At 50.5% G+C, this 12,519-nt stretch overlaps 3 long non-coding RNA genes across 5 annotated transcripts; 2 read left to right on the forward strand and 1 right to left on the reverse strand.

The window, feature by feature from the left end:
- The first annotated feature begins 1,094 nt into the window (after positions 1-1,094).
- On the forward strand, positions 1,095-7,632 carry LOC125328427. 3 transcript variants are annotated; one of them, XR_007204710.1, is made up of 11 exons: positions 1,567-1,623; positions 1,803-2,010; positions 4,096-4,227; positions 4,351-4,400; positions 5,497-5,658; positions 5,784-5,949; positions 6,029-6,070; positions 6,171-6,256; positions 6,439-6,518; positions 6,596-6,701; positions 7,594-7,632. It is a non-coding gene; the product is annotated as an uncharacterized LOC125328427 (long non-coding RNA). The 3 variants fall into 3 exon arrangements; XR_007204708.1 differs by lacking the exons at positions 1,567-1,623; positions 7,594-7,632 and adding an exon at positions 1,095-1,183 and having other exon boundaries at positions 6,596-7,544; XR_007204709.1 differs by lacking the exon at positions 7,594-7,632 and having other exon boundaries at positions 5,497-5,553; positions 6,596-7,544.
- On the reverse strand, positions 1,115-2,007 carry LOC125328433. The gene is made up of 2 exons (XR_007204715.1): positions 1,924-2,007; positions 1,115-1,594 (listed from the first exon to the last, which is right to left on the reverse strand). It is a non-coding gene; the product is annotated as an uncharacterized LOC125328433 (long non-coding RNA).
- A 36-nt stretch (positions 7,633-7,668) lies between the features above and the next one.
- Positions 7,669-8,859, forward strand: LOC125328428. The gene is made up of 6 exons (XR_007204711.1): positions 7,669-7,776; positions 7,871-7,916; positions 8,018-8,061; positions 8,144-8,184; positions 8,270-8,310; positions 8,421-8,859. It is a non-coding gene; the product is annotated as an uncharacterized LOC125328428 (long non-coding RNA).
- The last annotated feature ends 3,660 nt before the right edge of the window (positions 8,860-12,519 follow it).

The following is a 12,519-nucleotide window of genomic DNA, read 5'->3' on the forward strand; positions in this document are numbered from 1 at the left end:
GCTTGGGCCGCCTGCGGTGTGCGATCTCCCGAGAGCAGCGGGGAGGCCCCCGGGGAGCGGCGGCGAGCGGAGCGCTGTGGGAGCCGGCGCATGTCCCCGAATGAGCCGCCCGGCGCAACGCGCGAGGTGCCAATGAAATAAAATAGAACACGGTAAAGTGCCATAGAGGAGCCGCACCTAGAGGGCTCTCCGCCCCTGCGCCGTGTCACTAAGAGAGCTGCACCCCGGGACCGTCGGGGCGGCGCTGCTGCTTAAAAAGAGCAGTACGGGAAAGGCTGGGAAATGTGAGCGGAATAAAATATTGACAATGGTCTAAGAAATATTGTAAAGGTACTGCAGCAGGAGTGGCCGCTGCCTCGTGTCAGTAAAAGAGCTGCACCGAGGGACCGTCGGGGCAGCGCTGCTGGTAAAAAAGGGGCCCGGAAGGGCTGAGCGGTGTAAAGGGAATAAAATGCTGAGCATGGTAAAAGAGGTACAATAAAGGTACTGCAGCAGGTGTGGCCGCTGCGCCGTGTCAGTAAAAGAGCTGCACCGCGGGACCGTCGGGGCAGCGCTGCTGGTACAACAGGGGCCCGGAAAGGCTGAGAAGTGTAAAGGGAATAAAATGCCGGCGCCGGGCTGGCGGTTCGCAGGGTTCGGGCAGGGCCTCGGCTTGGCCGGGGCTGCGCTGGGCCCGGTCCCGACCCCGATCCCGATCCCGATCCCGATCCCGCCCCGGTCCCGCCTGGCGCTTCCCGGCGGCCCCCGCCCCGATCACGTGACGCGCGGGGAACCACGTGACCCATGCGGAGCGCGCGCGTAGGGGGCGTGGCGCGGGTCAGGCCCGGCCTCCCCGCGGGATAGACCGGGAAACACCGGGACAGACCGGGACACAGCGGAACGTGTGGATTATTATGCGGGTAATGACCACGGGTGCAGCAAAGGGGAGCAGGGTAACGGAGAACATGGAGATGAGAGCCACCCGGCAGTGCTCCTGCTCGTGAGACGGGCACAGGGAAGCCACTGTGGGAATGAGAATGATGGGAACGAAGAAGGTCAAGCATTGAGCACCCCACAGCACCCACATCATGGGATTGGGAAGGTCACAGCGGCAGCAGAGCTTGCAGAGCTTTTCCATGTCCTTTTTGGCGCTGATGGCTGTCATCCAGAAGAGCACCCAGTAGCAGGAGAACGCTGACACCAGGTAAAGGAATCTCACGTACCTCAGGGGCATGACAGGAGAGCAGAACACATCTTCCAGCAGGAAGAGCAGGGCAGAGGGGACCGCAAAGAGGAGGAAGATGAAGTCGGTGACAGCCAGGCTAAAGATGCTGGCAGTATGCCCTTTCCATCTGAGGAGGCAGAAGAGCCCCGTTCCCGGCCAGCCCACAGAGACAGATGAGCAGTGTCACACTGTGTATGGCCACGTCGGTGACATCTGTCTCACATGGATCATCTCCTTCGGTGGGTGAGGCAGAAGGTGGGGACACGGAGCTCACCGCCATGGATGGACGCTGGGCAGGCGGTGGGATGTGGCCCCGGCTGTGGTCAGAGTGGATGGGCAGTCAGTGCTTGGAGAATCCAGGGATGGACCAAGCGGCTCCTCAGCAGCTCCCTTCAGCGGGAAGGGTTTGGTGGAGAGAAGTGAGATGTGCAGGGGATCAGGGTGGTGGGAATGGTGGGGTGGGAGAGGGAGGAGGGAGGGTTGGGCTGTTCAGCAGGGGATTGAGAAATAACATAGAGAATAAACATTTTCAGCTCCCCGATGTTGCTGAAAGACCAAGTAGTGAAAAAGATTAAAGGATTTAAATGTGTGCACACAGGGCAAGAAATGAGGCTGGAGCCGGTGCTGGAACAGATCAGGAGGCCTGCAGTGGTTCTGGGGCAGTTCTGTCACAAGACGCAACAGTGCACGCCCAGGAAAATAGCTCAAGGCAAGGTCACCTTTAATACTGAAGCATTCAGTGAATATGACCAGCAGAGACCCCTCTTAATGAATCTGCAGGACCATCAAAAGACTTCCAGGAGGAGGTGAATGCATGGAAATTAGTTCTAGGAAAGTGATTTTTGTTTATTAGATAAGAAACAGATTTTAATGACAATGTGTGTTTTCAGTGGATAAAACCCCGCCCACCCCGCCGCCCGCAGGTGCTGTTGCCGTGGCGGCCGCTGGAATGCGGCCCGGGCGCATCCCCAAGGGAAAAGGAGGCACAAAATGAGGAACTGGGAAGTAAAAGGGGAAGGCTGCGCAGCGCCCGCGGCGCCCCGAGAGCGAGGAGCAGCCCCCGCTCCTCTGAGGGCCCATCTCTGCCCCCTGTCCATGTGCAGTGCCCGGGGAAGAGCAGAGTCTGGGATCAAAGGACCACCCAGTCTCCCACAGCAAGGAAAGCCCGGCACCCCGGTGTTTCAGGGGCACACAAAGGGCTGTGCAGGGCAGGGAAGGACCAGCAGGACCTTTCTCCTCCTCAGCCCCTGCTCCAAGGCGCAGCAGCCCCAGGTGTGACAGGCCAGGATGAGGAGGGGGCGGCTCCTGCCAGAGGCCGCTCTCAGAGGGTTCCCCGGGCACACCTGTGCAGGGAGCTGCTGGTCCAGAGGGGCAATGGGGGCATCCCGAGTGTCCCTCCAGGGACAACGGTCGGAGCATCCAGCAGGAGCTGGGGAGCAGCCGGAGGCACCTGGGCACAGAGCACTGCTCCCAGAAAATGCCCAGGGAAAACCCCTCGTGCCAAGGGGCAGCACCTGAGCAGGCAGGGCAGCACGTGGGGTCCCAGGGAAACATTCCACTTTCCCCTTTCATCTTGGCAGCCCTTCCCCAGTGCCCCCAGAAAAAAAGGGGGGTTATGAGGAGAAAAGGGATTTAAACGGAGGGAAAAAACTTCCTTTTCCATAATTGTCTGTGTTTAAATTAAGGGGGAATCCCCTTCCTCTGCAATTTTAAGGGTATCACTTGAAGGAAACCCTGCCTTTTCCATGCTCTTAGGGGTATCACTTGACAGGGAATCCCCATTTTCCATTATTCTCCAGTTTAAATAGAAGGGGAAAACCTTGACAATGCTATTTTATTGGTTGGAATTGAGCATAACTCCCCCATTTTCATCATCCCAAGGTTTAAATTGAGGGGAAAGCCCGGTTGTCCCTCCTTTATAAGGATTTGAATTGAGGGAGAAATCCCCCTTTTTCCATCACTGGAGAGACCTGAAGTAAGGAAACCCCCTCTTTTTCCAGTATTTTAGGGGATTCAGAGGAGAGAACCCATTTATTGCTATGGCATCTATTTAAGTAGAGACAAACACTCCCTAGTCTCTCATTTTAAGGGGTTCAATTGAAGGAAGCTCCCCCTTTTTCAGCATTTTAAGAATTTAAATCTGTACTTCAGGGCACTTCTAGCTGGGTACTGGCACCCAATCTCTCACAAGGGAGCGAGCCCAGCACTCACAAAACCCTCCTGCTGCCAGAGAGCCCATTATTTTTTCAGTTTTATTTATAATGAATACAGCCCTAATTAGAGACCCCAACAGGAGTTACACCATGTATATTATTACTATTCTTCTCTACCCTCCATAGTCCTGTGACTCAATAGTCACTAATGAACAATTACAGAACTTAACAAGGAATCATGCAACTCATCTGTCTACGCTGCCAAAACAAGGAGTTTTTTTACCCTTTCAGTGGATGCAGCTGTAGTAAAACAGAAGGCATCTACAGAGCCCTTCACTCACCTGGAATTTAAGTCAGAGCAGCCAAACAGCTGCAGCTCCTCCCAGTGCTTTTATCCCTTATGGTAAAATTGCCTCCTCCCTTTTCCCCGGGCATTGTGGGAACGAGAGGCGGGCCCGGCCAGGGGTATATTAACCCCAGCCCTGGGTAAAAGAGCCCCATTCCTTCTGTGGGGTTATTTCGGGTAAGGGTGTCTTCTTATTTCCATGAAGGGGGATCTTTCAGGTTTTTTCAGCTTTCTTTCAGCAGGTATTTTTGGCATCTAAAGCAATAGAAGCTTTGAAGATACTGTGAAGAAGATAGCATTGAGTGCATAGTTCATGATTTTTGGATTGAGTGTTCAGGGTTGATAAGGTGCTTGGTGCTTTTTGTAATTTTTTTTTCCCTTGTTTTTCTTAGAAGCATTGCAACTTGCTGAAATTCCAGATTGTGTCAAGTATGACACTTCAAATTTGTTCAGCAGATTCATTGTGCTGCAAGAGGGAGCTACCCTGGGTCAGAGATGACATCGGAGATGGAGGCTTCTGATAGGTAAGTTAAGGACTGCAAGTATGAGTGGGAGCGGGAGCAGGCTCCCAGTTAGTAGCTGACTTGTTGGGATTTGGCTTGTATGCCACTACACTGGTGCATTGATTTTGGTTTTCTTTGTCATAGCTGACTAAGAGGCCAACCTGGTGATCACAGTGCCTTTGGAGATGGCTGAGGTGGACTCCTTTTGTATCCAGTGTGGATTCACATCACGGGTCATCTGAAAGCTAAGTTGGGGGCCAGGGCCTGGAGATGGGATGATAGCAGGGTAGTGGGTTGGAAATTCCTGGGAGAGATTTAAAAAGTAGTGTAGGGGAAAGGGATGCTCTCCAAGGGGCTTCTTAGGTAAGCTAAAGGGAGCAGCCCTACTTTTGACTGCAACTGTAGGGTGTGCAGCGCAGAGCAGTTCCGGTGTGTGTTGTCTTGTCCGGTGTGTGTTCTGTGTCTTTGGCTTCCCTTGGATCAGATCTCTCTGCCTTTTACCCTTAAGGGGCTTATCATAAGCATTGGCCATCATCTCTAGCTTCTTGAACTTTCGTACTTCTCGGTAGGATGCCAATATCACTTGTTCTTTTACCAGTGGGCTTGGCCACATCTTGGAATCACATCTTGAAAGCATTGAGTCGGATCTCTTTTGAGGCCTTGTTCCCGGCTGTACTGCCATCCATCCTTTCCAGCCGTGAGCTGTAATGTCCTGGGGCTTGTAAGATTGTCAGGATATGGGAGCATTCTAAATGTGGCATTGTCTCTCACAGCCATCTTGATCGTTGTGACTGACAGTTCTTAGAACAGGTCACTGTTACAGTCTTTTCTTCTGCTCCTTAGAGCCCCCTTCATCCACCAATGCCATACCATCGGTTGTCTCTTTTGGCGTCATCTCTGTCCTTGCCATCGTTCTTCTTGCCGAGAGCTTTTTTTTATCATCCTCGTGTCACACTGCTTGTAGTATAATGTGTTGTTTGAGTTTATGTCTAGCCTGGAATTGCTCTGCCCTGTAGAGTAGTCCTGGCGGGGGGGTAGGTGGAGAAGAAAGGAGACTTTACAGGGAGCCTTTTGCTTTGCTCAGCCACCTGAGCCACGCCTCGGATGGAGTGACTGTGGCCAGTCTGTGTGGTGTTCAGTGGAGACGTGGGAGTGGTGCAGTGGTGTCTTGCAGTTTCATAGTAGTTTGTCCGAAGGCCCACTACTGTGGGATCCTAGGCAGTTTGCTTTGAGGAATGAGAACTTGGGAAAGGCTAAGCTGGGTAACTTTGACAAATAATTCTTTTGCAGAGGGAGAGCATGTAAACCTGATGTGAACGGAGGAGACCAGAGGAGCACAGCAACGAGGTGGGTCGGTGCCTGAAGTCCAAGCTACGGCCTGACTCTGGGCTCTACGTTTACCTCACTGTTCGGATTTTCATTTTGAAGATGTGAGGCACTTGGCACAGCAGGGTATTGGCACCGGGGGGACCATGAGCTGGATGAGTATTGATTCCAGCACAGAAGTGGATGCTACTGGAGTTGTTGTATTAGTGATGAAACTATAAGTAGCCTTTGATTTTTTTTGTGTTTTACAGGTGGTCTGCAGCATTCAAATCGCTACTCCAACATGACAGACACCCTTGCAGAAAGAGGTCACAGTTGAGCGCTTCCAGGTGGAACCTACCTTGGCAATGCAACATTTTTGGACACTACATCGGCATGTGCCTTTCCACTTTGTTTTGCCCCTTCTCCCCTGGGAAGGTTGGTCATCATTCAGCTTTTCAGGGGTGGTGTTTCATTTTGGTTATGTTGCAGGGCTGTTCTTTGTCTTTATTTTTAGGAAGTAAACCTGGATATCAGCAGTCAAGGTCAAGTGAGTGAGGTAAGCAGTGACCAGTGGACGCAACCGGTTATTGCTTGGGTGCCAAATTCTGGGGCAGCTCAAAGCATGCATTGTCTAAGCATCCATTTGTGTGTTTTAGGTGGCCCACTTGTATTATGCCTGCAGGGGCTGAACCCCCTCATGGACCAGCTGATGGAGCCAGTTTATCACCCTTGAGCTGCCCCTGTGAGCCTTCCAGAAGTATTACAGGGCTCTGCAATGAAGCCTGTACCTTTTCTGTTTGAAGGTGCCATCTGGGCAGCTTTTGGCAATGGCTGAGGAGTTGCGGCGAGTCGGGGAGGGAGGGAGGAGCGAGGGTCCACTCAAGTTTCAGCAATGCCACATCACCTTGTCCCCTCTTAACCCAGGGATACCCTGCGACGGCGGCGTCGGCCTTGGAGTGCGGCCACAGCGTATGAGCTGAGGACCGGGACGTTCTCAGGAGACGGTGAGTAGTGGAATTGTCGGGTTTTGGCTGATGTGCTGCTGAGTTCAGGCACTGATGTTTGGTTTTCTTTATTGCAGTAGACTAAGAGAGAACAGCCCTCTGAGGGCAGGAACTTCCCAGATGATGAGGCGGCCTTCTTTTGCACCTGATGAGGATTTGCATCCCTGGATATCTGAGAGCTAAGTTGAGGGCTACACCTCAGGGAGGGGGATGAGAGTGGGGTGCTGGGTCAGGACTTGGTGGGAGGGATTTTTGAATTAGCTTTGGAGATGGGGATGTCCACGAGAGGGCCCCTTAGGCCACGTAAAGGGAAAGCCTCGCTTTTGATCATAATGCTGATGTGTGGAGGGCAGAGCAGTCCTGGTGTGTGTTGTGTCACTTGTCTATTGTGTGTTCTGTGTCTTTTGGGCATCTTGTGTCACATGTCTTTTGCCTTACCCCTTTGAGGGGCTTATCAGAAATGCTGGGCATCATCCTTAGCAGCTCCTTTGCGTTCCTTGGCCCGACGCTGGTACCCTTGAACCTTTGACTTGCAAGCTCGGGCATGCATCGGAATCGCATCTCTCTTTAGCACTATTGAGTCAGACACCTTTTACAGTCTTGTTCTGGGCTGTATTGACAGCTGTGCACCGCAACAATCCCTTATAACAGATTAGGACTTGGGAGAATGCGAGGATAGGTAGAGGATTCCAACCGTACGATTCTCGGGCATCCGTCTTTGCGGTTCTTGGCATAAGTCCTTCTGTTAGGGTCTTTTCCTGCCAGAGTTCTTTGAGCCTCATCGGCCTCATCTAGGTCATCTCATTGGTAATTCTTCTTGCTGAGAGTTTCCTCTCCTTGTTGCATCCCCTTGTTTGTCATCTCCTGTGTCACGGGTGTCTGTGTGTTTGGCCCGGGGCTGCTTTGCCCTGCTACATAGCCTGGGTGTAGGTGTAATAGGATAAGTCCTAGGGACTTGACATTTGTAATGTAGGGATTAGTTGGACTCAAGATGGTATTTCTAGATTCACACAAGATGTCTGGAGCTGCTAAGTTATGATGCAGCACTTTGACTTTTGTCATAACTTTCTTTCAGATGCAGATGGATTGAATCTGTGGCAGAGTGCCCCATACCGGGTGAGGTGGTTCCCACAGGAAGGTCAGTCACCGTTTGTCTTTGCAGGGCAAGTGTAAATGGTGACTGTGTTACAGCTTTGTTCTTCATCTTTATTTGTAGGAAGTAATGCTGAATATCAGTGGTCAAGGTCAATGGAGCGAGGTGAGCGGTGACTGGTGGACAGAATGAGTTGTTACTGCTTGGGTATCAGTTTCTGGTGCAGCTCTAAGCATCTGTTTTTGTTTGTGCATTTTAGGTGGTCCACTGGGAAGGTGTCCCGGCCCTGGGATGCTGGAGGCCAGGTGGGTGCAAGCTTAAGCTATAGGTGTGGTGTACTTGAGTTGGAGCGGGGAGGCTGTGGTTTCAGTCTCTCAGCATGTTTTTTTGCTTTGCTTCTCTGCAGGTGCTGCTGCTGCCCTGGGCATGCCAAGGGACAGAGGCGAGCAGGTGAGTTGGCATTTAGGTGGGGCGACTGATAGGTGAGAGGTACGTGGCAGCATGCAAAAGCGTGTCCCTTTTTGCTTTGCAGGTATCGTCCGGGCCACCTCCGGAGTCAGATGAAGATTTGAGGTGAGCCTGGGCCAGTGGTGCAGAGGGAGCCTGTGCATTATTCTTCTGGAGGGCAACAGTCGCAGTTTCTGTTTTGTTGTCTTAGGTACCACAAGTAGGTGCAGAGCCTAAGTTTGGAAACGGCCGGTAAGCGATGAGCCTCGGCAATTATGAGGGAGAGGGGCATTGTGCAAGGGGTCACTTCTGGGACGTGTCATCACAGTCTGAATTTTGTCATTATTCTCTATCTTTTGTAGCTGCCCAAGTGGGCTGTGGGCCATGTATTGAAATCCACGGTGCTGAAGCATTCTTTTCTGTCGAGGATGGATTTTGTCTGCTGGTCTTCGGAGAGCTAAGTGTGGGGACTGTTGGTTGGGAGAAGGCAAAAACCTTTGGAATCACAGGAGGCAATTTGAAGTTAGCTTAGAGGAGAGGGCTGTAGTGGGCCGGGCCCCTTGGAGTTACAGGAGAGAGGGTTTCTCTTCAGCATCACTCGAGCCTTTGCCGGGCCGGGCAGTTCCAACCCATCTCCATGTTCTCGTGAGCTTCGCATCATTGGATTTTGAGTCTCGATGTCATTGTCCATCTTTTCACCCGAGGAGCCTGCCTTCAGGTCTGGCATGATTGCCACGGTCTAAATTTTGCCTACTCTTCAGTGTAGCCACGCTTCTGAGCACTTTTGAACATAGCACGCGGGCATCTTGCATCTTGGCCATTTGTTGGTCGGTCATGTTTTGTGACGTCACTTCAGCCTTTGGCGGCAGAATCATTCTCTAGGGATCCCTTTGTATCACCTGGCAGTCGTTGCCTCCTTCTCTAGGCCTACTGCGCTTCTTGAGCATCCTCTTACCAGCTTTGGCACTAACTTCTCATAAGGAGTTTATATTTCACTGTCACGTACTACTGCCATAGAGCCTTCTTTCCTTTGGCGTCGTCGGCCTCTGACTCATCTTGCACTAGGAATCTTGGGTCCATCAGGTAAAACTGCTGGGCAGTTTCAGTTTATGTCTATGTTATGTGGTCTGTGTCCGCTGTCTTCAGTGTCATAGGGCTTTGTGATGTCTCAATGCTTTACAGGCATTGTTATGGGCCTTATTGGCAGCAGGAGCGCTTGCATACTTTCCTGGATCGGGCTTATTCTGGCATCTTTATGGTTTTGCTTTTTGAGACCAGAAGAAGTACACAAGGTGTTCCTATCCATCTTCCTTCTCAGTTTTGCTAGTATCTTTTTTTCATGTGCCATTCCCTTGGACTTCTATATGAAGTGTACTAGACCCTCCTCACTGCAGTAGTTTCGTAGCTTCTGTCGCCTCAAAGCATCCTGGTCTCAAGAATTTATCTTCTGAAGCGTTATGTCAAGTCTTCGTGTCATCTCTGCTTATATTTGATGCACTGGGTGTCCATGTGCTGCTTATGCTTGGAGCTGCCCTGCCCTGGCACATTCAGTCATGGCTAGTTTGAACAGTTTTAAACTCTCATCTCTTGTCTATGGGCTTTTGGGTAGAAAGCTTATGGGCCTGGTGTGGGGATAACTCCTAGCTGTCAGCTACTTGCAGACTGCCTCATGCTGTCTTGCAGGTCCCCGAGGCAGATTTTGATCCCTATAGTCACTGATGCTACCAATTTTCCCAGGATCTACTGTTCCACATCAAGGAGCAGCAGATGGAAGAAGATGTTAAAGCATCTTCTTTAGGGGGGAGTGTTTCTAGTAAGGGCTGCAGTCAGCGTGTAAGCTGAGGAAGGGGTGTCTGAGAGTGTGTCTGTCTGTGTGTGTGTTGACTGGCTCTAACCTTATGCGTGTGTCGTTTTTTGCCTTTCAGGTTCTTCAGTTCATTTTAAAATTTAGAATACGAAAAACCCAGCTGGTCGTGCCCATGCTGTGGGGTCAGTCAGAGGGACACAGGGTTCCTCTTCTCCTCTCTGCTGGGATGAACTGCCTAGGGAATACCATTTCTGACAGCCCAGTCCTACCTGTGTCCTTTGGAAAAGAGCAGAGGTGAAGAGGCAACTGCCAGAGTTCCTTGGGGATGATGGAGTTGTGGTGTTTGGCTGTGCCCAGAGGGGCAGGTTGGGCATTATTTGTGTGTCTGAGGACTGGGGAGCCGAGCTCTCAGTGCATTCCCAGCTCTCCCAGGGGCGGCAGCTGGTGCAGGGCTGGGTGACAGCCTCTGGTTGGGCTCGGGGCAGGCCCTGGCTCCGGCACAGACAGGGGGTGGTTTGGGGCCGCTTGGGGAGCAATGGGAAGAAAATGAGGGATGGTGCTGGGCGGAGAGATCAGCCTGTGCTCGTGTCAGTGTAGCTGTGCAGGGCGCTGGGATCTGGGTAAAACTCCAGCTCTCCTGGTGTTCAGGGATGCAAGGTCTGAGGGACTGGATTTACCTAGGGCTTTCCAGGAACAAGGGGAAATGTGGTGCCAGAGCTGTGCCCCGTCAGGTTGTGTTTCCCTTTGGGGACAGGGAGTCTCTGGGCTGAGGTGAGATTGCTGTGTGAGTGGCAGGGAACAGGGAGCTCAGAATTGCAGGCACTGATGGAATAATTGTCTTAGGCCTGTTTGGTTTGTGTTTGTGAAAACTGGGATTTGTGCTGGAGAGGTGCTCTTGGGAACAACGGATAGAGTACATTTGCTCCATGGTTGTGTAAGGAAGGACAGGGAAGGGGCGTATTTATAAACTGTTCTCAGTATTTCATGCAAATTTGGGGTGGAGCAGCAATGCAGGTGGGTGGGTTTGGCCTGGGCCTGTCAGGACTAACCACAAAGAATCCAACCAAGCCCCTGACCCCTCAAGGCATTTGTGAAACACTTCCACAGCAACCCAAGTCAGAAATCCAGTGATTATGGAGGTAAAATTATAGGTAATTGCCTATGATCCGTGGGGAATTTCCTTTGGAATTATCAATCAAGGCAGAGCATATCTTTCAGCTCTTTTCCTGGTGTGCAGTTTCCTCTCTGGTTTAAATGAGTTTGTGTGCTCCTGTTAACAAGCAGTGTGTTTTCACCCTGAAATTTGGGGTGATAGTCTTTCTTTAGCGTTTTTCCCACAACTGAATCATCCCTTCCATGAATAGTCCATGTATTTCTACATAGCTGCTTTGGCCGTGGGTCAGAGAGAGAGAAGGGAAATGACTTTTTACGGAGGTGAAATTTCTCCAGGCAGGAGTGGGACGTCATCTTGCCCCTCCCCAGAGCCCTGCAGGCGCATGGGAGTAGCTCAGTGCTGGCGCAGTTCTCTGAGAAATAACAACGCTTGGGAGGTTCGGGTGTTGATAACAACTCTCCTGTCTCCTGGTAGCAGTCCTAGGCAGAGGAGGGAAAAACGGAACTTGTGTTATTCATGGAAAACTTTCTGCTGTTTCTTGTGCAGAGTTTTAGATCTTTGTATGATTTGCTATCTGGTGTCTGTAGGAAGAGAATGACTTATTTGAGGTAAAAATTGAGATAATCAGTAATGGACAGGTAGGGAAAACTTTTGAAGTAAACTCGAGGTGACCTGTAGTGGAGAGCATGAAGATTTTGAAGTAAACTATAGCAATCAGTTGTGCACAGGTAGGGAAACCTTTGGGGGTAAAATACAAGGTCATTTCTAGGTGAGGGAATGAACACTTTTTGAGGTAAACTGAGTGAATCAGTTGTGGAAGTATTAGTAAATTCTGGGGGTGAAACTTGATGTAATCTCCATGGTAGAAAAGAAATCAATCTTTTGAGGTAAAAAGGAAGTAATCAGTGTTGGAGGGGCAGGGAGATTTTGAGAGTAAACTTGAGTCTGTAGTGCAGAGAATGAACATACTGAAGTTAAATGGAGGTAGTAACTTGCAGACAGGGAAAAAATTTGGGGGTCAAGTCTGAGGTAATCTCTAGGGGAGACAACACTTTTGAGGTAAACTGAGGCAATCACTAGTTGACAGGTTGGAAAAGTTTTGGGGGGTAGAAATTAAAATGACCTGTTGGGCAGAGAATGGACATACTGAAGTGAAAATCAGGTAATAAGTAGTGGACAAATAGCAATAATTTTGGAGGTGAAATCTGGGGTGAAGTGTGGCAGGGAGAGCGTACATCATGAGGTAAAGTGAGACAGTACTGGAAAGATAGTGAAATATTTCAGGGTAAAACTTGATGAAATCTCCAGGGTAGAAAGAGAATGTTTATAGGTCAAAAAGAGTAAATAGTTAGTGGGCAGGTAGGGAAAATACTGGGGGTAAAATCTGAGGTTATCTCTAGGGGGAGAGAATGAACATACTGAGGTAAAAATCAGGCAATGAATAGTGAATGTTAGGGAAATTTTGGGGGGTAAAACTGGAGCTAGTCTCCAGAGTAGTGAATGAATACTTTCTTGTAAAAAAGAAGAAATCAGAAGTGGA

The sequence above is a fragment of the Corvus hawaiiensis genome, chromosome 7 (assembly GCF_020740725.1).
Source record: "Corvus hawaiiensis isolate bCorHaw1 chromosome 7, bCorHaw1.pri.cur, whole genome shotgun sequence".
Classification (NCBI taxonomy): domain Eukaryota; kingdom Metazoa; phylum Chordata; class Aves; order Passeriformes; family Corvidae; genus Corvus; species Corvus hawaiiensis.